The following is a 17,600-nucleotide window of genomic DNA, read 5'->3' on the forward strand; positions in this document are numbered from 1 at the left end:
TTAGCACACCTAAAAATCCCTTTTTTCTGGCCATCATTTGACACCCACTACGCTAAATCACAGAGAAGTGGGAAAGAACACCTGGGCCAAAACAGCTTGTCATATTATCCAAACGCTGGCACTCCCGCTTTGTCTGAGGGCATCAAGGAAAGACGGGTGGGCATCAGAGGAAAAGCTACCTCCACAGGCAAGAGCTGCGGGCTGAGTCGCCTCATTTTATATCCCAGGGTTCGGCCAGTGGCTTCCACCCTGGTCTGTAACACCCCTGGGAACTCCGAGGCAGCCATCCTCCGCTTCTGGACAGAGCTGGCTGGGAGCGCCACGGAGATAAAGCCAAGTGTGCCAAGCCTCGACCCTTCGAGGTGACAAAGACCTCACTAGACTGGGTCTCGTCATTTCAGGCTCAGTGAGCCAGCCGGAGCTGGCAGGCTGCCTCCCAGGAAAGCCCTGGCTATAAGAAATGCACCCAGGTGCCTTTGTGTCCCTGCTCCGAGGACTGACTAACGATAAAGGCCGCTCACGAAGGAAATGGCTGTGCCCAGCAGCCTCCTAAACTGCGAAGGCAGCATTCACCACTGATGACAGACCCCTCATGTCTCCTTCGAAACACCTGAGATATATCCATTTTCTGTCAGCAACCTCAAATAATGTCTGTAATGCTGAGATTTATACACGTGTACCTATAAATGTTATTTCCTTATAGCCTCTGCAAAACCACCTTTCCGCCTAAACATTCAATTAATGTAATTAAATTGCTACCTGATGCATTATCTCATTTAACTTGGGCTCCACACTATTGAAAAGCATGTGCCTTTTAATCCCCCAACTGGTAAGGCATGTGATGAACGGAGCCATAAACATGTTGGCAGAACGGAGCTGTTTAAAAATAAATTAGCAAACTATAAAAATAAACAGTTGCATACATATGTACTCAATTATGAACTAACTCTAATTTTTGTTCTGAAATACTGTCTTTGACCTTAGTCATAAACAAGCACTATTAAAAAAACATAATATCTCAACAGACAGGAGGCCAAGGATTAAATGCTCTCCAGTACAGCAGAATGCAAAACAAGGCAGAGAGAAGTGGGGGGGAGGGAAGAAAAAAGGAAAGGAAAGGGGAAGGGGAAGGGGAGAGGGAAGGGGGAGGGGGAGGGGAGAGGGAGGGGAGGGAAGGGAAACAGAAAGGAAAGGGGTTGCCTTTCTTTAAAAGCTGGGGAAATGTGTACAAAACATACAAAGACTGCTGTGCTCTGACTGACTTGAAGCTGCTTCTGTTCAAGCCAGAAAAGTTAAACCCTGGTGAAGCGCTTTTGCATTTTCAGATGCTTGGAGTCTCTCAAGAGAGGAGGGCAGGCAGGAGAAGCACTGTTTCCAATGCAGCTGTTCCAACAGCTCGCCGTCTACACAGCAGTCTCCGTCATACAGGGCGGCCTCCCCACCTGAACTGAGCTCGCTGTCCTGAGCCTGCTACCGCCTTTAAGTTGCGAGCTTTTCTAAGACATATGGCAGAAATGTGGAAATTGTCTTCCAAATAGCACAAGACAGAAGGGGGGGGGCGGGCAAAATCAAGCTGTTGAAACCGTATACAGGACACGTTTTCACACTAATCCAGTGCTCCTGTAACAAAGGACAGCATACTATGGGATAATTACTGTGGATTATTATTACAGTTTCTAAAGCAAAAGAACAAAAAAATTTTCACAAAAGACATATTACACACACAGATTTCTAAAGCTTTAAAATCATATGGTCTTCGGTGTTGGTTCCTATGGGGTTACGGGTAATGCCCTAAGTGAGCAGGACAGATGCAAACACAAAAAAGAAGTCACAATAAACCTGAAATTCTCTCATGTCATGGTGCTTACTGCCCTTTATTCCACAAACAAAAGTAGTTGAGCAACAGCTAAGGAGGTATTCATCTCAAAGAGCCAACCTAAAATGTGGACCGTCCCCAGGCTGTCTACCCCTCCCCCCGAACAACTACCAAAAAATTATATAAATGAAAAATAGGAAGAAACTCAAACTCGGCCGCACTTGTTTTAGAAGGTGGCGGAGAAGGCTTGATGTGAAAGAGGAGCCAGAGAAAAGCCTGGGACACGGAAGGACGCCCCAGGCCACTGTCCCTGCAGCGGGGAAAGGGGCCAGCTCGGCAGCCCAGTCACCGAGTCTGACATTTACAGAAACAAGGCGTTTGCCAGCTGCTGCGAGAAAAACATCCCAAAACACATTTGTAAAGAGATGTGCTGTAAGGTTATGGGACAGCCAATGTGGCACTGTGCTGGACTTTTCCACAGTTTTCTGAAGAAGGCTGTGTTTTCCTCCAGGAGGGGAAGGATGTGATTGGTGGGTGAAGGATGGATACTGGTCTCGGGCACCTTGGCAAACTGGTCAAAGAGGGGTGTAGCTGTGAGAATGAAGATGTCAGGAACCCAGCTCTGCTTGGTTCAAGAAGAAGCTGATGCTTACACATCTGGGACCATGGCAGTGGCTGGAGGCCTTGGGATTTCCCTGAAGGTCTCTTGGACAACAGGGCTGGACCTCTGAGCTGACAGCCTAGACTGTTCTGTGGGCTCTCCTTTCAATCACTTATGGTTCCAGAATAATTTGTTCTACATGTGGTAAAGCCAGTACTACAGAGAAAAAAAAGCACTAAGTCCTGACTTGAGAGATGTTAAACTCCTGTTCTAAGTGCTGCTGTTTCAAGGTCTTTATTGACAGTGGAGGGTAAAGGAGCTCCCCCTGTGATAAGGAACCTGTAGCTGGCAAAAGATGTTCACCTGTGAGCACTAAGCCATAGGCCTCTTAAAACAAAAGGGGCTCTGACAGAAACAGCAGATTCCTGTTTCTCATCAGACTCCTAAAATCACCAGTTTCTGATCTAAAGATTCAGGCTGAGGTCAGGGCAAGAAAGCAATTTGTTTGACTCCAGCCCTCGCAAATTATCCCCAAATAATTTCCTTGGTCTCAGCTTTGGCTGGCTTGGGTGTTATGTGGATTCCAAGAATTATTTTACTTTTCCATTAGAGGGCTCTCCACTCTCCTTTCAAGGAAAAACACTCTATCTGCCAGCCAACTTCTTTCCAGGAATGGGAAGGGGAGGAGGAGGACCTGTGGAAAGGACAATGGATTTCCATGAGGAATTCCAAGCCCCAGAGTGACTGGCAGAGCACAGCAGGGCAGAGCCACAGACTCATCTTCAGAAAAGGACTCTCTGGACAGTAGATTCCTGAGAAGCCTCAGGCCCAGGAGAGGGTGACGTCCAGAGAAAGGCACAGTTTACACACCCATTTCTAGAGCCCATGGTTCACCAGCAGCCCCTGAGGGTTTACCCAAGCTGTGAGAAAACAAGCTAAGGGGGGAAATGCAAGAACACAAAGCACATATTTCTGTGTCTTTGGTATCTAAAGAACAAAAAGCAGGAAACTGAATAAAGCAATTCAGAAAAACACTTTCCCTAAAGAACTAGAAGCTAGATTTGACTTATATCATCTCAGCTGCAAGCAGTCTACTAGCACTCTTCCTACCTGCCCCATGCCAGGGCCAGGTCCCTGCCCTCCCAACCCCTCCTGAGCAGGGCTGCTAACACCCACCCTTGGCCCCAAGCAAAGGGAGAGCCTGCAGCTTGGGCTGAGCACACCCATCCTCTTGAGCACCTCCCAATGCCTTCCCCAGCCCAGAATACAGCAATTCCATCCTTCTAGGCACCAGGCCAAACATCTTAGGGTCCACCTTGACTCCTGTCTTCCTCTCATACCCCACATCCAATCTGTCAGCAAATCCTCAAAATATGTCCCAAATCCAGCCCCTTCCCACATCCCCACCTCGCTGATCCAAGCTGCCACCATCTTGCCTGGATTTTGGCAACAGCCTCTGACTGCCTCTGCCTCCCCCAACCCCCACACTCAAGTCTCAAAAAGGAGCCAAAATGACCTTCTAGAAACCTAGGTCACATAATGCCACTCCTCCAGAGGCTTCCATCTCTCTTAGAGTTAAAGCCAAAGTCTCCACAACGGCCTACAAGGCGCTAGTCTCCTCTCCTTGGACCTCAGCTACTACTCACCTCCCAACTACTTCCACCCTGACCTCCTCCAACAACCGGACAGAATATGCATCTTTCTATTCACTCTGCTTGGAACCCTCTTGCCCCAGAAATCCATATGGCCGATGGTCACTTCCTTGGAGCCCTCCCTCATCGTGCTATTTAAAGTGTGCCTGCCACACAGCTCCTATCCCTGTCCCTACCTTACTTTTCTCCAAAGCAGTTTGGTCATCTTCTGACACACTACATAATTCACATATTTATTTACTGTCTTCCTCCCCAGCCAGAATGGGAGTCTCACAAGATCAGGGACTTCTGAACGCTTCGATCATCATTGTATGCCCAAAACCAAGAATATTTCCCGGCACAGGGCAAGTGTTCCAAAAAGAGTTGAAAATGAATGAGAGGAGGCCACTCAATGCCATATCTATAAAGCAGCCCAGAAGCCAGACCTGGGGTCACTTTGGCTTTGGAAGTTGAGTTTCAGCCAAATTCCATTTTCCCCACAAGCCAGGAGGCCCAGAGGGAAGAGCATTTTGCGTTACAATATAAATGGAAGGGTTTGGATAGTTTGGGGAAAGGAAAAAGACTACGGGGCTCCTGAGAGGGGCCAGTCAAGACCAAATTAGAGCTCTTATCCCCAAGGCTTCGAGGAGCCTCTAGAAGAGGGTAAGAGCCTGTGGAGGTGCCATCTACCAGCAGCTCCTCCCCCTTGGCGTACACACACACACACACACACACACACACACACACACACACACACAGAGGCACTTGCAGCCAGCCATGTGTCCAGGCAAACTGAGCCACTCACACTCACCCAATGCTTTGCAGGGGGCACTGGGCAGGCACAACGCCCGGAGACACCAGCTTCCTCCAGGCATTGCTCTTAGGCTTTCAGACTCTCCCTCCTCCTGGTGGGAGGGATGTTGGGGGGGAGGGGCCTTGGGAAGGGACCAATCCCTTACACCTGAGAGCCCAGGATCCCCTAGAAAAGCTAAAGTACCTTTTCCCACCCTGGCATACATTTTGACAAGCAAATAAATGCTCCCCAGTAGGCAATAACAAGGAGAAGTCTGAATTAAAAGAACTTGCCAATTTGAAAAGAAATGCCATTCTATGTGACTCCACTCTATTCTGTTACCAATAAAACACTTAAAGATGCTATTCATGCAGACATAAAGTGCTAATGGCCACTTGTTAACATGTTTCATAATGCTAATATTTCCCTCTGATTTCCGACAGTTCTTTTTTTTTCCCTTCTTCTTTTTTTGGGGCTATTTTAAGTTAACAGAGCACTAATCTGATTTGAAAGTGAAGGCTTAAAGAGCCACACTCTACATAACTGCACTATTAATGACAACCATTGCTTTACATGCTGCACCATTTCATGAAAACAATCATCACTCAGTCAACGGATTTTCCAAACCATAGAAAAGCTGTAATAAGTTGAAAATGCAGTCAGCAGAGAAGAAGCTCCTCATGGAAGACAATGTGGGGAGGGATGCCATCGATTCTTCTCTAAGCTCTGGGCACTCTATTCCCATAAAGGCAAGAGGAAAAGGAATGATAAAGCAAGTGGGATTTTTTTTTCTTTCAAAACAAACAAACAAACAAATAAGAATGTGGCAGCTCCATCTGCTACAGGCAGCTCACCAAGTTGGCCTTCAAGTAACTGGGATAAGAGTTCAAAGGCAAAAGAAAGGATGTGGCTCAGTCCTTAATAATAGTTAGGCCAAAGATACAGTAACACTTCCCAGGAAATAGTTTCGGTGACTCCAAAATGAAGATGTGTTCAGGCCTGGACCTGCAACTTTCTCCAAACAGCGAGGAAGGCGGAGAAAGTGGAGTGGGAAGCGGCAAAGGAAGCTCTGGGCGCACCTTCCCTGGAGAGCTGTCCAAAGAGGAAGCCTGCTTACCTAGGATGCTTCAAAGGGGGCGATTCAGAAGGCACCTAGAAGCCACCCATAACTCTGTCGAGGTGCTAATGGTGGCCGCCTGATGTGCTAGAAAATGCATGGGTCCAGGTCTCAGAAAAACCTATTTGGGTTTGTGGCTGAGCTCTGCTGGGTAGCTTGGCGGCCTGGGCACGTCGCTTCCCCCCTTTTAGGCTGTGTATAGGATTTGCCCCCATGCCGTCCTCCCCCAGCTGACCCATCTCCCAGATGAGAAAGTCAGCTTCACGAGAGAGAAGGGGCCTGTCTCGCTCGCCTCTGCACCTCCAGTGCCCGGCACAGCGCTGGGCATGGAATAAGGACGTGCTCGCTGAGCACACGTGAAGAAAGCGAGATTGCCCGTCACCTGCTTCTCCGCTCAGCTCTCACTTTGGTCCTACGAAAACGAAAGCCCCAAATAACTTCAGGTTGCTTCTCTAATTTAAGAGGCTTCAGTAATGCAGGCAACAGGGCAGCCCGGGCTACTTGAAATTGGTTCGGAGCCTGGAGAGGATCACCGTCCGTTGAGGACGGTTTATTTTCTTTCAGTTTCTCAATGGAGCCCTTTAATGAGGGGGAGGAGAACAGGCAGGTTTTACTTCAACACACATCTAAAGTGAAGAAATAAACTTGACCGTGTTGCCCACCCACATGGCATCTATTTGGATGACACAAGGAGAAAGGAGTTTTACCCATCAGCCATCTCAGAGATGAATCTCACCCAAAGACAAACCCCCAGGGCACAGCAGACAAGTCAACATTTGACCTCACCAGCACCTCTGGGCCCCCCTGAGAGAGGCAGACAGAGAAAGGAGGGCCCGCAGAACATCACCTTTGAAGAGAGTTTCAGGGGTAGTAAGGACTCACTCCCCCCACAAAACCCCACCATAATCCACGGGCCACAGCGCCTCTGAGGGGCAGTGAATGTAACACTGCCCCTCAATCTGAAACGCTCTCTCCTGGGAGGGGGGTGACCCGAGGAAGGGGACATGGGGGGGTCTTACATGTACATACACTGGAGAGAGAGAGAATGCATCACCATGGGCTAATGAGGTTTGAGGCCCATCATCACGGTGCCCCAGGCCCCAATCTGTGCCAACACCACTCCAAGATGGTGGGCTATGGGACAAAGAGGGGACAAGGAATTTAGTCCTAGGAGTGGCACTAGATGGAGGGATTCCTGCCCCCCGCCGCCCACTCCTCAGGGGCATTCACTCCCAAGCAGTGAGAGAGATGCTGCTTCCATGGCCCCCTTGAGGCTGCTCTGCTGCAGAAGCCACTGTGGCCGTAGGTTGCTAGGGTGCCTCACCAGGCTGGGTGCTGGGTCGGCCTGCAGCAAGAACTCCTGCTGCTTCTCTCTGTTGGGGCATGTCTTCAAGTCCTGCCAGGATCTTCCCTGTCCTGCTCTCTCCCTCCTAGACCCCCTCTCCCTCCAAGGGCTAGTGGCTGCCCACTCCCAACCACAACAGAACAGACTCGTCCTGGGCCAGAACAGAAAATCTCCACCACACAGATACTCCCATCACACCAGCACCTGAGAAATTAGGAGCGAGAACCTCCTCTAGAGCTGAGCACAGCTGAGTCAGCATCTATGCAGGGGTGCTATGTGCGCTGCAAACACCTGGGAGTCCAAAGGGCAGGTGGCCCATCTTCCCAACAAGCTACAGACTCGCTCGCTGCCTTCCACAGATAGGTGCCTCCAAAGAAGGGAAGCTGTTCCCTGGCCTGAGTTGGAAAAATACTCTAGACTACGTCAGGAAACCTGGATTCTAGATCTGTTACCTTGAATTCTCTAAGTCCAAGATGCTAAATTCCCAAAGAAGGAAAAGATAAGAGAAAAGAGAGAAGGGGAGGGAGTTAGAAAGGAAGGCTGGCCTGAGGGAAGGCAGGTGGACTGACTGGGGCTGGGGCTGAGGTGGTGCCCAGGGACCTCTGGCCACACCAGCCATTTCTTGCCAGACTTCCCCAAAGCACTTCCAGCCAGCACTTTCCCCAGGGCTCTCCAAGGGGAATGCATTTGTGCTGGGCCACCTCTGCTGGTATAGGTGGGAGCAGGTAAAAAAGTAGTAAGAGAATGGCCAACAAATGAACTCAAAGGCTGTGAGCCACCCTGGCCACTAATGGAACAGCAGTACTGAGCCTGGCCCTGCTGAGCAACCCACTTCTGGACAGTCCTGGGACTTGGAGAACAGACCACCTAAACATGGAATTAAGTCGGTGGGGGTTTTTTTCTCATGAAAGAAATCAGAGTGTGCAAGTGAACCCATTTGGTCTGGATGACTCTCTTCACAACACATTGGAAAGGGTAACACTGCAGCCGGTGAATTCCACTGGTAAGAGAGGATTTCCCTCCTCACCTATCGATTGTCTTACACATACGTACACCAGAGACAGCAAGAGAGAGACAATGAATCACTATTTAAATCCAACCCAGTGTCTGTCAGAGCTACCAGAAGGAAAGTAGTACTAAGTCCCTTCTGAATGCACCCATAGTCCCTTCTGAGATGCTCTGGGCTGATTGCAGGATGCTGCTCCCAGTTCCCATAACCGCAGAGGATCCCCTAGCTGCCCTCCCCGATGTTTACCCAGGCCTGAAAAGCCTCCCGCACACTGACTGCCAGGTGAGAAGTGGCAGGAGCTGGACGCAGAGACCTCAATGCTTGGCCAAGGGAAAAGGCACTCACAGAGTGAAGGCCACAAAGAGGCCAGCCCATCCCAACCCGTTCCCATCTTGTCCACAGGGAGAAAGGGGGGAAATAAACTCACCCAGCCAAGGAATCCAATGCAAAGCCTAGCTTTTAATTTTCAAGCAATAAGCCTGAACGAAGTATGAATTAAATAGCATATATGAACCAGCATTATTTGCGGCATGAAAATACAAAAAGTAAAACATAATCTCTGCCCTCAAAAAGTTTACAGTTTGGGGAGGAAAAAAATACCAACAGCCAGGAGGCAACATGTACACTACTGACACACTCTCACTAACCCCAGAGCAACGCCTCCACCAAAAGGAGCAGAGGACTGGGAGCCACTGCCTGAGGGCCTCAAGCCTGGGCCGGGTCCCCACTCAGAATCCTTAGTGACCTGCAAAAATAGCCTTGGAGACCCAGCTACAGAAACAAGCGCTCAGTACATGCACATGGGAACGAGCTACCTTTCCTTCCTTGAAGCAGCCCCGTGCTCTGGGGCCAGGAGAATGTGGCAGGGAACAGGGGGCAGGCGGAAGCAGGTCTGGCACAGATCCCCCAGCTTCCCAGCTTCCCCATTTCTGCTCCCGACCTGAGACTGGAAGCAGAAGTTCCCAGGCCACTCAGCCCACTGTGAGGTCACACTGCGGGGCTTACCGAGTCACCCCGGGCAGGGCGGGGCAGGAAGTGAGCAAGTGAGTCCAAGAAAGTTCCAATCCCGGGATGTTCTCTGGGCTCTGCTGGGCCAACACCCACGAAGGGGTCCTGGGCTACAAATACCTCGGGGTCTGAAGGGCAGGTGGCCCCTCTTCTCACCACTTCATTTGCATTTAACTGATTGCACTGGGGTACAAAAGAGGGAGGCGGGGATTGAAAAGCCAGCCTTGTGGCTATAAGCCTGCCATTACTCATGCCGTGTTTGTGTGCCCTGAGATGCTTTCCCACGTCTGTAATGCTTTTCCTGTCGTCCTACACACTCGCCCTCACCTCTCCTTACCCCGGCACACAGAGAATCTGTGCTTATTTGTGCACTTAGGTTTTGTTTTACTATTAAACACAATGACACAGGTTGCGCAGGAAATTCCAAAAAGACTTGGCTTTGCTGGCTTGTGGGGAACCTGGGCTCTGGCTCCTCCAAAATCTATGTTCTCCAGAAGTGTGTTCTCCAGAAGCCCGTGGAAAGTTGCAAACAGCTCTCTCCCCTCAGCAGTAAGTGAGGTGAGAAAGGCCGCTCACTATGTTTCTCAGCCTCCATGAAGTTGTCCCTGGGAGAGGAGCCAAGAGGGAGGAGGCATCTTCAGAGACAGGATCCTAACTCCCCATCACCTGGTGAAGCAGACAGGCGCTCAGGGGCCCTGGGACAGGAATGGAGAACCAGGTTCAAGAGGAACAGGACAGAGAGGTGGCATCAAGTGGTTGGGAGCGAACGTTTAACTGCACTCAAAGAGGGCTGACAAAGACTAGGACTCCTAGGGGACATCAAGCTGGGCATGAGTCATCCGTGAAGCAAGGGTTCCCCTGGTTTGTAAAAAAGCAAGCAAGACACCCGAGTACAGGCCCAGGAGTAAGGACTGTGGATAACACGAAGGTACCTTGCCGTTCGTTGTACTCTGCAGTCAGACTAGCGTTTGAGTAAGAGATCTGGGAGACCAGGAGGTTCTAAGAGAGGTACAAAAATTGTAAATGGGTTAAGAGATCATTGGTTTACGAGTTCAAGTTCAAGGGATCGAGATTATTAACAAAAAATGGCAGAGTGTAGAGAAAAGAATTCTAAAATATGAGGGTTTTTAGCCCAAAGCTGGTGACGAGATACTCTGTCTTTTCTAGAATGAAGAAGAAAGAGGCTGGAGCATGAGGAACTTAAGGTAGACAAAAGGAAGGATTTCCTACTCGAGAGGGGTCTTTAAACTAGAACCGTGGAGTGGAGGAAGAGGTTGGGCTGGCCGATCCTCAAGACCTGTCTGCCCCCGGGAGGGTCCCGCCTCCCCAACCCCATCAACCCCCAATGTCCAGTTATCTGGATAAAGACGCCACACTGTTCCCTGTGCACACAGGGCAAACCTCAGAGCTGCCACACTGTGGGAGCCCCTCAGGAAACAGGGCAGAGGACATAGGCGAGGAAGGACGTGTGACGAACAGGCACAGCAACACGACCTTTCTCTGCAATGGCCGGGTGGCTGGGCGCTTTGTTGCTTGGGTTTTACCACAGGATCCTCAGGTTAGCACTGCCCGGAGAGCTCTGGAATCTACATCAGCAAAGCTCTAGCTCTGAAAAGTAATCCAGCCATCATGATAAAAAGCATTGGGAGCAGCACAACTTTCTCTGCAGAAGCACGGGAGCCACCCCTGGGTCCCGCTGGGCAAGGAGAGGCTGTGAAGTTGTTACAGAGAGCCAGGGTGAGAGTGTGGGGTCCGGGCTTTGGGCCATGTCTATCCCTGCCTCGGAAGTGGCCTCAGGGACATGGGAGTCCAGAGAATTTTGTTACTACTTAGTACTAATAAAATTTACTATTTAAGTGTCTGTGTTAGAGCAGACTCGAGAGTGTGCCTGTAAAATGACATTCCCACTCACCTGAATTTCATTACATTTAACTCGAGTGGAGAGTAAGAGGCAGGGCCCAGCCAGAAATGGCCCGTGGGAGGGCATTAAACATGAGAACATCAGTTTCTCACATGCATGGACGTGGTCGGATAGGGCCAGAAGCATCTAGGCCAATCTGAGAGTTTCCACACGCCAGAGAGGGCGAGCCCACCAGAGTGTGTTGAGGAAATTTTAAGAGCCTACTTATGGTTACAGGGTTCCCTTGACAGTCCGCCCAGAACCAGAATGTAAAAGGGGTGCCACAGGGCTTCCTAAGGACCCAGCAATTACAATTCAGGCTCAAGAAAAGCTGGACGGACCCCATCAACATGCCGCTGCTTGATGGGCAAAGACACAGTCATTCATGGTGGGAGCTCATGAGGCTGCTTGTTACTGACACATTGTCATTCAAGTGGAGACCCAAAGCCACAGGTTGCACCCAGTCTGCCTCCCTACAATACCCAGCCAAAGGAGAGCCCATTCTTTAAGAGAGCTCCAGTACACAGATCTCAACCCATGAAAGACAGTGAAGGGAAGAGGGATTCCTCAGTCCTGACAGGTTGTACCAAGCCAAGAAGCTTGTTGTCTCCCAAGCACACCAAAGGATCCTTTCAAATACAGGCTACCAAACAAAAAAGGTAGGTGTGAAAGTGGGGCAGGAAAGGGAACCTAAGGACGGTGCGTAGTGGGTACATGGGGATCAGCATTTCCGAAGCATTTTGCAGCCTCTTTGATTCTATAGCCTCCATATTGCGAGACATAAAACACAAAACATTACACCTGTCAGGTGCTTTGCCCTGAACTATCTCCAGGCATCTCAGAGTCAGTATATCAGACTTCTAACGACGTGAAAGTTAAAGATTAAAAACATGTTGGAACGCTGACTTTAGGCAGTGCCAAAAATGTGTCTATAACCTGTTAGGGGAGATGGGTGTGGAGCGTCATACGAGAAAGATGACAGCACTCATGCCGCAGAGAAAAAACAAGGTCCCCACTAGCTCTCTTCCCTTCTTTCTGTCCTTCTTTCTCTCCAAGGGAAGTCCCTCCTGCAATCTGACATGCTTTCCAGCAGCAGTAAGTCAGCCGCTCCGGAGAGTGAGGCGGCAACTAGTGGAGTCTGGACACAAGGATGAGGCCAATTTTGTCCTGACACATGAAGTCAAAGCCACCGGTGCAGACATCCACATGGGCACGGGAACATACTCATTCAGACAAGGGCTCCAGGTCACATCCTGCATTCTCCTGAATTAGTGCGATGACAATAAAAAACTCACTAAAAGCAAAGAGATACTTTTCACAGGGCACTGCATTTGCCAATCTACAACATAAGCATTCATGGCTATGCTTAGTTAACTCTCTCTTGACATGGAGTGTTAAAAGTTTGCATCTACTTCCTCTCCTCTCTCTGGCAGAAAATTCATGTCACTGATAAGCAATTATTGTACCTCCTTCAAATAACTCAGCATAAATTTTCATTTATGGCTGCACATATATGTGCACAAATGTGTATCTGATGTGGTGTTATGGTTTCTTTTTTCCAAAAATTGAAAAATTCAGAAAGCCAAAAATAACAGATAACATAGTACACCTTGAATGGCATGTCCTATGGGTAGAAGCAAAAAAAAAAAAAAAAAACCCTTGCAAAATTATTATGCAGGAGTATTAAACATTTCCTCAAAAGTTCGCTGGCAAATGGGTGCCTCTTTAATTTTCACCCTTACAATAAACTCTTCTGCAGGTTTTGTTTATTTTGAGGAAACATTTCACTTTTTTTTTCAAGACATGAGGTGTGAATGATGCAGAACAGTATTTGGATATGTAAACTGAATTATTTGCATAATGTATTACTAATCAGTGAGTATAAATTCTTGTGTCTGAGCAACTGAAATCAAGTGCCACAAAATTTTTAAATCTAGTTTAAAAAGTAAAGAGCATCGCCCTTTGGTGGAATAACATGCACATTTGCATTCCATTTTATAAGAAGGAGGAATTATCCCCACAGAGTTTTCTGAGGAATTTTAAAGAGGTCATGTTGAGGGGCACTGCTTTGCTCTGACTCAACAGTATGAGGCATAAATTCAAAGGTCCTAAATTCGCAGGCACAACCACACTGAGCCCTGAGGACCGAGGACCAAGGGGAGCAGAGATATTTGCATCTAAAAAAGCAGACATTGCCCCCATCCCCAGGAAGGACTGCCTGCTGGACCTACAGGAGTCTGAGACATAGAGCAGGACGGGGGGCAGCCAGGCATTCTGCCTGCAATACCCATCAGGTCAACCTGGTCACGTGGCCGCGAGGCCCGAACCATCCACGCCCTCCCGTCTGTTGGTTTCCACTGGTATCTTTAGGCAAGCTTAGCCCCTTCTTTGCAGAAGAACACTGGCATGGGTGTGCAAACAGCAGAAAGAGCGTTCCAGCTTCGTACACTCCCTCTGTCAATCAAGCACAGTAAAACCAAGGTGGAGAAACTATCTGTGTGAACACACACTTTGGGGAAGGGATGAAGTGTGGAGGAGAGAAAAAGGAGGTGTAGCCCCACAGTCAGCCTCAGGCAGTGGCACCTTCTCCATTCCCCCAATGGTGGCCTGTCAGATCCCTAATTGCCCAGTCACCTGCATGCTCAGAACTCCCCAAGGTGCACAAACAAGCATGCACTCGAGCGTGTTTGTGTACACACACACACACACACACAATCTGTGAGGGTGCCAGGTTACATTTCTACAGCAGCTGGTCCTATTGTTCATTGCCAGTGAAGCCAAACCAGCCTAAAATTTAATTTAATCTGCAGTAAACCCAAGTGTCATGCACTTCGGTGGCAGCTAAAAAAGCCACTCGCAGATAACTGAGTGACACTTGCTAATAATAGCCTCTGCATGAAATGGGCAGGAGCGGACATTTTGTAAAGCCAGAGGGACCCACGCCTGGAACCGGCTAGGAGAAGCAGCAGATCCTGCAGACACAGGCCCACCCTGGCTCCCACGACACTGGCTACATTAAGACCACCGGTGACCTCGTCTTCGAGCTACTCAGTGGCAGCCCTGGCTTTTGCTAAAGAGAACAAAAAGCCCCGCACAGCTGTGCGGTCACTGCACTGCGCCCCTTCATCTTTTGGAGGCTGCGCCCAGTCCTCCCTTGCCTGTGTTTTGGAGCCTTCCTCCTGAGCATGTGGTTGGCCTCCTCTCAGGCGAACCACGTTTCTCCGATAGCCAGAGCTCAAATGGTCACCAGAAGGCCCAAGAGCCCTGCCTCGCAAAACTACCAGCTAAGTGGGCACTGCCCACCTGCTCCTTCCCAACAGCCACCTGACAAAGAGGCCCAGATGCTGAAACTCACTCCAACTCCACCTCCAGCTCTACTTTATGCGCTGTAAAAAGTCAGAGGATCTCTTCTCTTGCAGGAGAATGGAGCACGGTGCACAGTGCAGACTCTGAGATGATCCTTTAACAGTGAACTTTCCTGACGCTAGACTTGAGCTCACAGGTACTTTCGTCCCAGGTACAGCTGCCCACTCGCTAACCTCCGAGCCAAACCCTAGCTGAAGAAACAACACCCACTGAACAAGGACATTTTGCTCTTTAGCAGTCAGGTAACACCTTTATTTGGGGGAAAATCTCACATATTCCAAATTAGCGAGAATGGTAGAAATCAAACCCTAAGCAGGAATCATCCAGCTTCCACCACTAGCCTCTCACGGCCAATCTTGTTTTATCTAGAACCCCATCGCCAACCCTGCCCACTAGATTACTCACACTGATTCCAGACATCCTATCATTTCATCAGTAAATACTTCAGCATGTATTTTTAAGAGATAAAGACATTTTTCTTTAACCACAAAACCATTATATCGCACCTTAAACAAATGAAGTGACAATAATTTCTTATCATTAAATAGGGGAGTTGATTTAGACTCGGAAGTGCCTCTTTCCGTCTAGGCCATGCTTCGGAGGATCCCTTCCACTGGGCTCAAGACTGAAGCCACCAAGGAAAACATTCAAAGAATGACACCCTTTAAATAGGGTCACAGACCTTGTTTAAAGCCACCTTGTACTTCAGCCCAAACTCCTGCCCCTTTGCAACCCCTTGCCCTATGTGTGGTCCCATGCACCCTCCAGGAGCCCCCTGTGAGGGTCCTCACTCCTCTCAAAGTCTCCCTAGGCCTACAGTCTCCCTCACTCACAACCACGCGTCCCATCAGACAAGCAGGTGCACTCCCAGTGTTGAGAACTGGTATTTATTTTTCTTCGAAGAAAGTGTTCTCCTGGCCCGTTCTGCAGAGAATTCATTCACAGAGCATGTCTTGGATATACAGCTGACTAGATATGTCAGTTATGTTCCAAATGGGTTTTCACAGGTCAAGGTTCTGCAGGCAAGAGCAAATGCTATTTTTAGCCAGGATAAGGTCACAGTGCTTTTAGAGACAGTGAGGTCTACAATAAAACCTATTGATCAGCCTCTGGAACTGGTGCTCCAAAGAGACACGGAGATTGAAACAAAAATTGCCTGGCCGTTTTCTCTGTAGAGTCAGTGGGTAAAAGCTTGTTGGACTTAATATCCTTCAGGATATAAAATAAGTAAGAAGTAACTGTGTACAGATTACTGAAGTCCATTTAACCAGATGCAGAGGCGGGTCACAGGAAATATACTCACGGCAGAGCTCTAGAAAGGGACTTGAAGGCAACAAGTGTTACGGCCCCCAGGAGAGTTCAAGACCAGCTTTCTCAACTCAGTGAAGGCAAAGGCACGGGCTGCCCTGTCCATGACTTTGCCTTTAGACTGTTGTCCCTAAATTTGCAACACTGCCCCTCAGTCCAGGGCTATGTGAAAAACAGACCCTCAGAGACAACCAGCATGATGAAAAGAGGTGCTCACATGGATGATATTTAAAACTTCTACAGTGAAAATGAATGGAATCACTGTAAATCTAAAGATCTTACTCTCGCAATCTCTCTCTCTACATATATACATATACACACACATTATAGAGAGAGAATACACTATATGCATGATACATGTATGTGTGTATAAATGTATGTACATGTATATAAATATATGCTATATCTTATGATGACAGTGTTGCTGTATATGGGAATTTTTTTCAAAAGAGGTCAGTTTTCTTACAGGTGTACCCCACAAGACTCCAATGAGATAAATCCTTTCTTGCCAGTGAAACTTGAGAAATGAATTTGGAAATCATACAGACACACGGGAGCTCAAGCAAATGAATCATCAAGGCGCAGAAGGCTACTTAGAAAGTTGTTTAACTGGCCCAAAGGTTCGTGAATTTACTGAGGTTTTAGCAGCAGACCCTAAATAATTTATTTAAGTCAAATAGGAGCTTTAAGTAATGACATTAATGTAATGGACTATGGCATCTTAAACTTCAGCCAGAGATCTAAAACTTCTAAATCAATTATGTCCCTGTAAATACCTCTCCATTATCAGCGGGGCTTGATTGTTTGGGAGACTCGGGACCACAGGAACTGGTGTGAAAACTGGAGGGTATCTTCATTTATCATCCGCTCCCATCTCCCAGCCCAGCTCGCAAACAAAATATGCCATGGTAAACATAATCCATACATCACACCGCGACACAGCTGACCCCATTAGTGAGCCAAGACTGTCCTAGAGGCAGCATCCTATCACACATTAACAATACAGTGGCCGATACATTTGCACAACACAATGAGGGGTGGGGGAGGAGGGAGAAGAGAGACTATCGGGCTATGAAATCCTAAACTTCATATCTGAATACATATTTTGTCGCCTATCTCTTTGGCACGAATGTTATCGTCCCTTCTTTTCATGTAATAACCGAAGGGGAAAGTAGTGCCTCCGCGTGGCTGCCATTCATTCACTCTGTCCATTGCCTTCCTTTGGTTTGGGTTAGAACTAAACTTTTTCTTTTCCTTCTTTTGTTTTGTTTTCCTAAACTTGTTTTTTTGTTTTTACCAGAAACAACGAGCATGCAAAATCTGAAATAGCTGATTATCAGTGCCCTAATAAGAAAAATCCAAAACATTACAAATTAAAGAGGCAGTCATTTAAATAAGTTACTTTTTATTGAAGCTATAGATCTCAAGAGTGTCTCTGTCCTATAAGGAACAGGTATTTCACAACTGGCTCACTTCCCTCTCATTCTCAGCATGTGGGTTAATAAAAAAATGTTTTAGATAACCATTATTAAAGGATAACTTTGCTGTTTTTCAGCATGCTTCTGCAAACGTAATTTTCTAATTGAATGCCACACATAAATGGTATCTGCTGGACAGTGTGGAAAACAGAAACATCCATGCTAAAAGTCAATGGAAAACACCAAGTCTAGAAAAGACTGCAAAGATCACATGTCCCAGAACAGGCC

The 17,600-nt window shown here is 48.1% G+C and overlaps 1 protein-coding gene across 5 annotated transcripts in view; it reads right to left on the minus strand.

The window, feature by feature from the left end:
* Nucleotides 1-17,600, minus strand: part of BCL11A (BCL11 transcription factor A) — a 98,091-nt gene that overhangs the window by 52,261 nt on the left and 28,230 nt on the right. The gene's annotated exons all lie outside the window — the stretch shown is intronic.

Source organism: Miniopterus natalensis, chromosome 13 (genome assembly GCF_054644295.1).
Source record: "Miniopterus natalensis isolate mMinNat1 chromosome 13, mMinNat1.hap1, whole genome shotgun sequence".
Classification (NCBI taxonomy): Eukaryota; Metazoa; Chordata; class Mammalia; order Chiroptera; family Miniopteridae; genus Miniopterus; species Miniopterus natalensis.